The sequence below is a fragment of the Trichechus manatus genome, unplaced genomic scaffold (genome assembly GCF_000243295.1).
Source record: "Trichechus manatus latirostris isolate Lorelei unplaced genomic scaffold, TriManLat1.0 scaffold00058, whole genome shotgun sequence".
Taxonomy (NCBI): Eukaryota; Metazoa; Chordata; class Mammalia; order Sirenia; family Trichechidae; genus Trichechus; species Trichechus manatus.
The window spans coordinates 3,328,523-3,341,591 of NW_004443994.1; the positions used below are offsets into that span (position 1 = coordinate 3,328,523).

At 40.3% G+C, this 13,069-nt stretch overlaps 1 pseudogene; it reads right to left on the reverse strand.

Annotated features, from left to right (window-relative positions):
* Positions 1–5,528: 5,528 nt before the first annotated feature.
* On the reverse strand, positions 5,529–10,399 carry LOC105756003 (guanylate-binding protein 1-like; annotated as a pseudogene).
* Positions 10,400–13,069: the final 2,670 nt, after the last annotated feature.

Below are 13,069 nucleotides of genomic sequence, written 5' to 3' on the forward strand. Positions count from 1 at the left end.
ATATATATATATACACACACACACACACACACACACCCCTTTGAATTGTGATGCTGGTGAAGAATATTGAATATACCATGGACTGCCTGAAGAATGAACAAGTCTGTCTAGGAGGAAGTATAGCCAGAATGCTCCTTAGAAGCAAGGAGGGTGAGATTTTGTCTCACGTACTTTGGACATGTTATCAGGAGGGATCAGTCCCTGGAGGACATCATGCTTAGTAAAGTGGAAGGTCAGAGAAAAAGAGGAAGACCCTCAACCAGACGGATTGACACAGTGGCTGCAACAATGGGCTTAAACATAATAATGATTGTGAGGATGGCAAAGGATGAGGCAGGGTTAAGTTCTGTTGCACACAGGGTCATTATGAGTCGAAGCTGACTCAATGGCACCTAATAATTATATAAATATATATATATATATATACACGTTTCACAGGTTTTGCTTCTCTAGAGAACCCAGCCTAAGACATTTGGTACCAAGAGTGATTCTAGAGAAACGAAATTGTAAGGACGAGTTTTCTAAATTTGTTCTCAAGTCTTATTAGCCCAAAAGATGTCGATGACTCTGCTTCCAGTAGTAAAATGGCCACTGCTAATCCATGGCATGAAGTGGCAGTAGAAATACATAAAATATCACCACCAATAGATCAAGTATTGTGAGAAGCAAGGCTCTGAGTTATTAAATGTTTGATACTTTTCCACAATTTTGTCAGAACAAGAAGTATAAGGAAGCTGGTTGGTTGGTCCTACTTTGACTAGACAAAATGGTGAAAGAAAGAGATTAGCTCAGGGCTTCAAAGCCCAAGCACCACATAAATGGCCTCAAAGTTGCCTCTTGTGCCGTGAAAGTCTTATTTCTTGTAGTAAGAGAGCTGATATTGCTGAAAGCCAAGCCCAGAGTCTTACTGTTTGAGTGGCTGAATTATAATGTCAATTGAATTCCCAACCACGAATGGTGTCTGAAGTTAAAATGAGAGCATTAATTGGGAAGAAATCTGATCCTGAAATTGGGATAGGGACATATGGGCAGATAATCAGGAAGCTGAGGACACTGAGCACCTAAATTCTGTTGAATTGCTAGAGCCAACAAAGCCATTAGTCCCTCTACCCCCATCTGATGAGATTAACCCAGCTGTATCTGAAGAGTGTTTGTCTGACATATCACCTGGGGCAATGTGTGAATCATCGTCTGAGGCATCTCATGAGGCCGGTGCCTTACAAGACATTGCTGAATGCTCTCAAAACACATCCTTACCACCCATTTTTGCTTCTAGATCTATCACTAGACATAAGTCCCTGTGAGCCCTAGCAGCTAAAGTACAGTGTGACCCAGGAGGAGGTATGCTGCACTCCAAAAGAACTACTTGACTTTTTTATTATGTACAAACAGAAACCTGGGGGAATATCTATGGGAATGGATATTAAGGGTGTGGAATAATGGTGCAAGGAACATAAAGTTGAATCAGTCTTAGTTTATTAACATGGACTCACTAAGCACAGATTCTTCATTCGATAGCTTGAGGGATTTCAGTTCAAGAGGTTAGAAAAGGATCTAATAGTTTGTTTGGTTGTTTTGCTGCAGCACGCGTTACAATGGCCTACACTAAATTAAGGTGAACTACCCAACCTGCCTTGGTATACTGTAGAGGAAAGTATCCAAAGGCTTAGGGAAATTGGCATGTTAGAGTGGATTTATCAGGTTAGACCTACAAACCCATACATGGTATGTCCAGAGGACACACCTTTTACCACAATGATGAGGAACAAATTTGTGAAGGGATCCCCAGCATCCTTGAAGACTGCTGTGATTGCTATTTTCTGTAAGGCACATTTGACAGTGGGAGCTGCCCTAACTGAATTAAGACACCTAACTGCAATGGAGCTCATTGGATCCTGTGATGGTAGGTGCCAAGTGGCGGTACTCAATCAACAAATACAAGGTGGGCGTGGACAGTGGAGTCAAAGCAGTAATCAGAATAGTCTGACTTGTATGCTTTTATGGTGTTGGCTACTCAGTCATGGTGCCCCTAAGAGTGAAATAGATGGGAAATGTACTAAATATTTCTCAATCTCTACAATTGGAGGAATTCTAGGTAGTCGAACTTGAATTAACAGAATATACAGTCATGGCCCTTCAATCAATTCCCAGACTTGAGTGAGTTTATAGACTCACAACCCCTTGAATGAAGCAGAGGCCAGATCCCCTTGAGGAAGGACTCCACAATATAGCCAAAAATTTATACTGTTAATCTCTTTCTCAGACTCCCCCAAAAGGATCTACAGCCTTTTATGAGAGTGACAGTTTATTGGAGAAAAGGAAATAATCAGATTTTGGGGGGATTTCTGGATACTGGCTCTGAACTGACACTAATTCCAGGAGACCCAAAATGTCATTGTGGTCCATCAATCAGAGTGGGGGCATATGGAGGTCAGGTTATTAATGGAGTCTTAGCTCCGGTTTGGCTCTAAGTGGGTCCAGTGTGTCCCCAAACTCATCCTGCAGTGATTTCCCCAGTTCAGAAATGCATAATTGGAATCAATACTCAGCAACTGGCAGAACTCCCACACTGGATCCCTACCAAGTAGAGTAAGGGCTATTATGGTAGGAAATGCCAAGTGGAAGCCATTAGAACTGCCCTTACCTAGGAAAATAGTAAATTAAAACCAATATCACAGTCCTGGAGGGATTGCAGAGATTGCAACGTGGTTTCATTGATTAAGCAAAGTAATACTTGATATGAAGCTATTGCTCTGGCTAATGCTTTTTTCTCCATACCTGTTTTGAAGGACCACCAGAAGCAGTTTGCCTTCAGCTAGCAAGGCCAGTGATACACCTTCACTGTCCTACCACACAGGTATATAGACTCTTCAGCCCTATGTCATAATTTAGTCTGCAGGGAACTTGATTACTTTTCCCTCCCACATGACATAACACTGGTCCATTACTTTGAAGACATTATGCTGATTTTACCTAGTAAGGAAGAAGAATCAATGAGTCTAGACTTATTGGTAAGACATTTTAGTGCCAGAGGGTGGGAAATTAACTCAACAAAAATTCAGGTGGACACCACCTGAGTGAAATTTCTAGGGGTCCAGTGTTGTGAGGCATGTTGAGATATTCCTTCTAAAGTGAAGGATAAGTTATTGCATCTGGCCTCTCCCACAACTAAAAAGGAGGCACAATGCTTAGTGGGCCTCTTTGGATTTTGGAGGCAACATATCCCTCATTTGGGTGTGTTACTCTGGCCTGTTTATCAAGTGACTCGAAAAGTTCCCAATTCTCAATGGGGCCCAGAACAAGAGAAGGCTCTACAAAAGGTTCAGGCTGCTGTGCAAGGCACTCTGCCACTTGGGCCATATGATCTGGCTGGCCCAATGGTGCTTGAAGTGTCAGTGGCAGATAGAAATGCCATTTGAAGTCTTTGGCAGGCCCTATTAGCGAATCACAGTGTAGACCCTTAGGATTCGGGAACAAAGCCCTGCCATCCTCTGCAGACAACTACTCTTTTTTTGAGAAACAGCTTTTGGCTTATTACTGGGCCTTAACAGACTGAATGCTTAACCATGGGACACGAATTCAACCTGCAGCCTGAGCTACCTATCATGACCTGGGTCTTATCTGACCTACAGACCCATAAAGTCAGATGTGCACAGCAGCATTCCATCATTAAATGGAAATGGTATATATGAGATCATGCCTGAGCAGAAACTGAAGGCACGAGTAAGTTGCATGAGGAATAGTGCAGAATCCTGGTGGCAGGTTGATTACATTGGACGACTTCCATCATGGAAAGGGCAGTGATTTGTTCTCACTGGAATAGAAACTTAGTCTGGATACAGATTTCCCTTCCTGGCATGCAGTGCTTCTGCCATAACTGCCATCTGTGGACTTACAGAATTCCGTATCCACCATCATGATAATCCACACAGCATTGCCTCAGATCAAGGGAATCACTTCACAGCAAATGAAGTGCAGCCGTGGGCCCATGCTCATAGAATTCACTGGTCTTACCATATTCCCCATCATCCTGAAAAAGCTTGGCCTTCTAAAGACATAATTAGGGTGCCAGTTAGGTGGCAATACCTTGCAAGGTTGAGGTATTTTTCTCCAGGAGGCTGTATATGCTCTATACCAGCGTCCAGTATATGATGCTCTTTCTCCCATAGCCAGTATTCATAGTCCAGGAATCAAGAGGTGGAAATGGGAGTGGCACCACTATTACCCCTAGTAACCTACTTGCAAAATTTTTGCTTTTTGTTCCCGCGACCCTATGTTCTGTGGATTCAGAGGTCTTAGTTTCAAAGAGAGGAATGCTTCCACTAGGAGACACAATACTGATTCCACTGAACTGGACATTAAGAATGCCACGTGGCCACTTTGGGCTCCTCATGCCTCTACATCAACAGACAAAAAGGGAGTTACTATATTGGCTGGTGTGATTGATCCTGATTACCAAGAGGACATCAGATTCATATTACTTGATGGAGGTAAAGAATAGTATGTCTGGAATACAGAGATCCCTTAGGACGTCTCTTAGTACTACCATGCCCTGTGATTAAAGTCAATGGAACAGTACAGCAACTCAATTCCAATGTGACTACTAATGGCCCAGACCCTCCAGGAATGCAGGTTTGAGTCACCCCACAAGGCAAAGAACCATGACCAGCTGAGGTGCTTGCTAAGGGTAAAGGAAATATGGAATGGGTGGCAGAAGAAGGTAGTTCTAAATACCAGCTACAACCATGTGACCAGATGCAGAAATAAGGACAATTGTTATAAATATTTCTTCCTTGTATGCATGGATCAAACATTTTTGTTTTTTTCACTTATAAAATATAAGATGTAAACAGGGCTAGTGCGTTTTTGGTTGTACACATGTTAGTTTTATCATGTTAGGTACAAGTATGACTTTATAGTTGTCGTTATTTACAGACTATATATGGTTTAAGGAGATGTGTACAAGGTGCCAAGATGACAAGGTGTGGACTGTGATGGTTAAGGCTTTGTGTCAACTTGGCTGGGCCATGATTCTCAGTGGTTTGGGAGTTATGATATAGTTTGGCAGTTATGTAATGATGCTTCTATGATGAGATCTGACATAATGTAGTCACTTCCTTGATGAGATCTGCTATGAGCAGCCAATCAGTTGGAAGGGAGTTTCCTTGGGGATGTGGCCTGCATCTGATATATATGAACTTTTCGGCAAAACTCACTGGCTTTTGCTCTGCTCTGGATTCTGCATTTGGCTCATCATCTTCTGACCTCCGGTTCTTGGGACTTGAGCCAGCAGCCTGCCATCTTACCTGCCCATCATAGGTTCCTCAGTCCTTGCAGTTACATGAGTCAGGAAAAACCTCCAGCCTGAAGCCTGACCCACAGGCTTGGGACTTTCCTGCCTCTACAACTGTATGATCCATTTCCAAATCTCTCTCTCTCTGTATATATATGTACTTCACTGGTTTTGCTTCTCTAGAGAACCCAGTCTAAAAATAAATATCCATTTCATTTCCCAGTAATATTTTGTCTTACAGCGTTAATTCACATAAATTAGAAATAAAAATTACAATTACCTCTAATTCCTTATGGAAAAAAAGGTCTACATCTTTGAATGCCCTTCTGATGAAGACTTGGATGGCCTCTCTCTCACTGGCCAGGTGCAGGTCCAGCAGCTCCTGGGATGTTTCAGTGAGTAGCAGCACCTTCTGGCCCATCTGCTGGTTATAGAGGGCAATAGCCTTTTGCACTGCAGTCGAATTCTCTATCTGGGCCATAGCCAGAACTAACTGAGTACTCCATGCAGAGTGGATCCCCACTGTTGATGACATTGACTTAGGTCAGCACCAGGATCTCTAGATCTTCAAATGGAGAACAAATGATGATATTCACTGTAGGTGGTATGAGGACACATCTCTATTCTGTGTAATTCTGAGCATGTCTGTTAACTGCTCTTTGCCTCACAGCATAAGTGGTCTCAGTATCACCTGGAAGCTTGTCAGAAATGCAGACTGTCAGGTCCTGCCACAGACTTTCTGATTAGGGCCTACCTTTGGCAAGATCTTCAGGTAATATTTAGACCTTGCCTTTCTCAGAGCTGAAACTAGGTGGATGTTACTTCACCCTCCCTTATTCTTAACAATGAGTGCAAGTACTGAGAAGGGGACTCACGAGGCCCATTGACCTTGATGCCTCTTGGAAGAATTTTAATCTTGGAAAGACTGAAGTTGAAAGAACAGAATTCTGAAACTTATTGTATAAATTCAGGATCCAGCTCATCGTCATGTAATGTCTCAAGATGGACAAGCTTCTTCCACTCAGTGGGCAGGTGGAAGACAGAGCATTTCTTCTTTGGGAAGAACTTCTGGATACGGAGTCGTGACAGGCTAAAATTTTTATCTTCTTGACTGATACCTGGAGAAAGATAAAAAGGGGATGTATAAAGTAGAGTGTTTGTGTGTCACTGAACAATTATTTTAAATAAATGATCTTTCTCCTCCATATTTTTTGACCATGTGCAGCTTCACACATCATAAGTAAGGAGATGAAAGCAACCTAATCTTAGTACAGGAAAGGTTAAACATAAAAATACTTTTCCCATGAATAAGTGAACAGTGAAATTCAAAATTCAATCTATCAATTTAGGCAATAAATAAGAATTGTTTCTTAAGTATAGCCTAGTAGAAATACAAAGGCATAAATATAAGCAAACACTCAAAAATGATAACTCCTGAAATATTTTTCTCCTTGTTTTCCAATCACCAATCCCTATTACCTGGCTTTAGCTTCAGGGAATTCTCCAGGTTCTTGCCTGCTGTAATGCGTTGTCCATCTGCTTCCAGATTCATGGTCCAGTCTCTCAGAGTCCACATAAAGTCTGGAAAGAAGCTAACAAAGTCAGCAGAATCCTCAACCTCATCCTCATCAGGTGAGGATTTTGTCCTGATTTGATCTGTCAGCCCTGTCACATAGCTGAGTAGCTAACTAAGGAAAAGCAGCACAAAAGGACAGGGCCCTTCTTTCCATATTAGTTCTAAATATTACAAAACCTTCATTTTACCTTTGTTTTTAACCAAGTGTCAGTTCAGCAGTAGGTACCTGGGATCTTTCCCCTGTACCTGAATTATATTTTATGTTTTCTTTTTTTGTGCTTGGTTCCCCAGGATTCTCAATAAGGCAAATGGTTTGTTAATACAAGTGTCTGCTCTGGCTTTGGGGCTGCCTTGACCACTGAAGGATACTGCAGTTGGTCCATGGCCTGCTGGTTGATGGCTCCCATGCTATTGTATATGAAGGTGTTGCTTAGGAGGATGGCCAGAGCAAAGATCCAGGAGTCATTCTGGTTGTCTCCCTGGAAGTCAGAACACATTTGAGTCAGAAGTTTGTTCCATTCGCATGGCATTTTCCTGATTAGCAGTGGAAAACTGTGCTCATTTAATAATCAGAGATTTTTTTAGACTAATAACCTTAAAGAGGAACTCAAATCCAAACAAAAATGGCTATTAGTAAGCCTTGGACTTCTGTCACTTTTCTCATTATTATGCTTCATTTCCACTGATTCACAATTTATCTGGTCTCCAGGACCTCTTATGACCATTGTCAGATAATTGCAAAACAAATACTCAAGATTGGTGAGCATTCCAAATCCTTAAAATAAAGACTTGTTTTGTTTTGTTTGTAAAGCAAAATTGACTTTTATATGAGTAACATCAATTGCACCTCAGAGTCTGAATTATATTGAGCTATTATTATGTACTTGTACTTTATGTTATTTATATTCATAAATACTCAAAACAATACACTGAATTAGACACAATTATGAAGACATAATTACAGAATAATTAGATCCATGTTACAGATCAGAAAAATGAGGCTATAATAAGTCAAGTAATTTGGTAAAACCACTAAGTTGCTATGTGACAGAACTATGACTGGAACAAAAATTCTCAACACTAAACAACTCAAATCATCAATATTTCCTTCAGAATAAGATTCATTACATTGATTTTGTTTGTTCTACCTTTATGCATCTGGGCTAACTGACATAGTTCACAGCTTGGAGTTAATGATTAGAATGCTAATTAGACTCCCCATCAGCATGTTCTTCTGCTGGATTATAAAATTGTTTTATGAAATCTGGATTATTAATATTTTCAACAAGTCTGGTTGCTAACCATGACCTAGTATCATGTAAATGGAAATAAAAAGATACAGTTAAATATAAATACCTTTATATAAGGTAAAACTACATGTGTAAAAGATATTCAGAGATGAAGGTTATTATGGATTGAATAGTGTCCCCCTAAAATATGTGTTATAAATTCTAATACCTATACCTGCAGTTTGGAGGCCTGGTGGTGCAGTTGCTAAGACCTACAGCTGCTAATCAAAAAGATCAGCAGTTCAAATCCACCAGCTGCTCCTTGGAAAGCCTATGGGGCAGTTCTACTCTGTCCTATTGTTACCTCAATAACACGGATTGGAGCCGCCTGCCGCAATGGCCAATTCTGAGACAGGGGTGAGGAGAGCAGCAAGAGGTTTATTATATATAGATATATAGGAGACAGAAGTGAATAGATTCCTTCCAAAAACCTGTCTCCCCCACTGGAGATTGGCTGAAGGCTTTTATAGGGACAAGATTATGGGTCTTAGAAGTTTGTGTTAGTTTCTCCTTGGGGTGGTCATGTCTCAGATGAGTTAATCTTCTACTGGTATTCTTGGGGGTTATCTGGTGACATCCTGGTTTCTCTTGTCACAAGATGGGTGCTTTGTTTGGTTTTCATCCTTAGATCATTATCACTTATTTTCTACCCTCCAAGGAGGAACACTGGTTAACCTTAAACCTTTTGTACAGACTGGAGAAACAAGATCATGAGACAATGTGGCAGTTAGCAATGAGGAGTAAATAATAGTGAACCAGGCCTGTGCAGCCTCTGCCACTACAGGGTCCCTGTGAGTCATAATTGACTCAATGGCAACAGATTTTGGTTTGGTTTTATACCTGTGGTTATAATCCCATTTAGGAATCGGTTTTCTTTGTTATGTTAATGAGGCAGTTTTAGTGTATGGTGTGTCTTGAGTCAATCTCTTTCGAGAAATAAAAGAGCAGATTAAGTAAGCAAGCAAGCTGAGATGGGGGGAGCTAAATGGCACAGCACATGAATATTACCAAGGATCTGAGGAAAAGAAGCTGAAAAGGGAGAAGGACCTTCACTCAGAGCCTACAAAGAGACACAGAGAGAGAGAAAGACTTCCCCTAGAGCCACCGCCCTGAATTCAAACCTCAAGCAATCTGAGCATTGAGAAACTGCTAGAGAAAGATATGACAGTCTACTTCCGTAACGATTACAGCCTTGGAAACCCTATGGGGCTGTTCTACTCTGTCCTATAGGGTCGCTATGAGTCGGAGTCGATGACAATGGATTTGGTTTGGTTTTGAAACATTGAGAAAATAAATTTCTGTTCGTTAAAGCCACCCACTTGTGGTATTTCTGTTGCAGCAGCACTAGGTAACTAAGACAAGGGACTAAATCCAAAACTGAATCCTCCTTCCTTACCTTCGCTACATCTCCCAGGTCTTCAGTGTCAAGCAGAACTAGACTGTGGTTTGGTTTCTTGGGATGAGGTATGCACCACATCCAGATTCCCTTGCTATGAGACTGCACTGTAGAGCCCAGAGAGAAGCCTGCAAATGGGAGAGGAGAGGTGCCGGGGTAGAGGGTTAATGACAGGAGGTTCTGGAAATTGAACAGAGTTAAGTCAATCAAGGTTAGGAGACACAACTGAAACTACAATGACTACTGATCTTATTTACTGCCAGAGAAACAGCAAATTTAGAATATCAATATAGATTGAAAAATTTTATTTTTACCTTAAAGATCAGTGATGCTTGCTGATACTACACGGGCACACTAGTAAACGATGTATAATTTATTTTCTGTACATTGACTATCTCTATTATTGCCGAATTCCATTTGAGAAAAAGAACATTTATACTTTTAAAAGAGGAAACTAAAGCAAATCAGAAGAGACAGTGAGTTCATCCTCATCCTCCAGAATAGTGTGAAGACAAGAATACCAACTGTGGATCAAAAGTTAGCTTTCAAAATTCATCCCCATCTCTATCCTTCCTCTGCTTACCTCACCATATTCATTGCTGGACAGTGTGAATGGGCAGAAGGGACTCAGCAGAGCTTTACTGGTGCGACTTACCCTTTTTCTTCCCAGCCAGCTTGTTCATCAGGTAGGATTTGCCTGTGTGGTAGAGGCCCACAATAGCCACCACCACTACAGGCTGGGTAATGGCTGACAGGATCTTCAAAGCTTCCTGAGTAACCATCAGTTTCCTTTCAGTGTTCTCAAGGAGGCACGCTGGGCCTGGCATGTGACTCTCAGAATCCATGTCTAGGGCATTGCCTTATCTACAAGAGGAAAAGTTGAATCAACAGGAATCTCCAGTCTTTAAGCAGAATAAGAACTTTCACTAGGTTATATTGCTTTCATTACATCATAAAGTTTCACAGCATGGCCACAAATTTTCTGTTCATCAGTCATCTAGATGAAAGGAAGATTTTTTATCATTTTAGAATGTTATAAAAGTCTTTAAAAAATAGCCTAGTGATTAAAATATTGGAATGACAGGAATTTATCAACGTTCAATTGCTCTCATGACCAAAATTTTCCATGTAGTTCATTGTGGAAAACTTTCTTTTGGATTCCCGTTAAACACTTGAGAACACACATTCAGAGGGAAATAGAATAGGATTAGAGAAATTTATGTTACATACTAGCTATATGTAATAAATTCATGATTTATTTATTCATTCATCCTTTCTTCACTGAAGAAAGCTTTATTTTTTGTTTATCTTGTGCATAGACCCTTATGAAGTGTTTGTCACGTGCATAGAGTAAACGCTAGGTGCTTGGCTTCTGACTCAATGAATTATTTGTCTCATTGTGAGATAAAATAAAATCATACACAGTCCCTGTGTTTACATCCTGGTGTTAATTATTTAACAGAATCCCTGACATGCTGTGGCCCATGATGATTCTCCATGTTTTCTGTGCTTGAACCCAAGTCACTGGGCCGTATTTCACTAAGACTCCAGGACCTTGAGGCCTGTACTACAGACTGGCACAGAGGGTCTTAATCTTTGCTGTGCAAAAGGATCCCCATTTCCCATATGCCAGCTCAGGTCTGCTTTCTAGAATCTAATTATTATTACATTGCATTAGGTTATTATTATTTTTAACCTCCCTGTGTTTCTCATGGGGTTGCCATGAGTTGGATCGACTCAGTGACAATGGGTTTGTTTTTCTATTACGTTATTATTATTCTTTATGTCTGTGTGTATCCAGATTAATTCTTCTTTACCTCCAATATTTGGAAATCCAGGTCATGTTTCAACCCCTATCAGTGTGCTTATTGCATATCAAGTTTCTATGTTCAGGCAGAGCATGTTTCTTTGTATCCTGAAAAATTATCATGAAGCATTTTCTGATGAATCATGGCTCTTATTCTCTGAACTCTGCTTTTAGAACAGTATTTATCCATAACTGATGACGTGACATTTTAAAATAGACTTAAAGCATTTTCCTAATTGTGACATGTAAGAAATGAGTATAAAGACTTCTCTTAGTAATACTTTTAGTTTCCTTTTTTTTCAAACTTCTATGTCTCAATCTCTACAATCTGCATTGAACCTGACACAACACAGGTTATGTCTTTGAGATTCAATCCAGTTTTCTCTTAGGAAATGTGTTTTTCTGCCTTTCCTAAAATAAAAATCAATTTGCTTTGGTGTCTGCTTCCTTCCAAACTGGAGTAATAATGACTAGAATTACCCTTCTTTCTAATACAGTTAAAAAGTGGACAGAATATATGAAATATCAGTTTTCAACACAATGGACATCAGGTAACAAAAAGTACTGATCCTTGAGATTTGAGAAACAAACCAACAAAATAGCCCTATGATTGTCCCATTGTACTGATTTGAAAGAGCTTCAAAACACAGATTCAGGAAGGGGAACCCAGAGAGCCAGGTGGACACTCTGAGCTAAGAAGATGATACTGAAAATACATGGAGACAAAAAAGGCTAGAATATCATGAACAGAGTACCAGAGAGGAGAGAGCTGCACAGAGAGAGAATTCTGGAGAACTGTAGAAATCCCCACAGGTATCAGCTGATCAGGGCATGTGTATAAAGAAACTACCCAAGATCAGTGAAAGAACCACCCCAGAGGATTACAGGGAACCGTTCCAGGGCTCTCATAGGAACAGTAATAGTGCTTGTTCCCATCAGCCAGACTAGAAAATTTCGTAATTTATGGGGCATTGGAAAACATACATTGAAGGTCTCTCCTCAGTCGTGGGGGTTAATTAACTCTAGACTGAGCACTGCTCAAGTCTTGTCTGGCTCATTGCCTTCCAGCCAATTCCAACTCATAGTGACACCACAGGACAGAATAGAACTGCCCCATAATGTTTCCAAGGAGTGGCTGGTGGATTTGAACTGCCGACATTTTGGTTAGCAGCACAACTATTAACAACTATGCCACCAGGAAGTAAACCTTAAAAACAAAACTTAGAGGTCCAAACTGTTCCCCAAAATCCTCAAGAATAATTATAGAAATGCAGAAGTATCCAGCTCCCAAGAAGGTAAAATTCAAACTTCTGGAGCCCAAGTAAATTTTACCAGGAATTCAAAGAAGTAGGAAAATCCAACCCAGAATGAAGAAATCAATCAATCAAAATCAAGGCAGCACATAATAATATGCTAGAATTAGCAGAGAAAGATGTTAAAAACAGTTGCTATAACTATATTCTGCTTGTTCAAAAAGTTAAAGAGAATAATGGGAAATATCAAAGAGGCCCTTTGTACGTGAAGATATTAACAGAAAGGCAAGAATGAATAGGAACACCAAAAAAGTCAATATATTTTGTTGGCTACAGAGTACTTGTTTGAAGCAAGATTTCGTAGTTGTATGATATTTGCCATGCCATTTAACCATCTTTTAACAGGTTTTCTACAAAATGGAAATTATAAAAACTTAGTTCTTAGGGTTATGTTG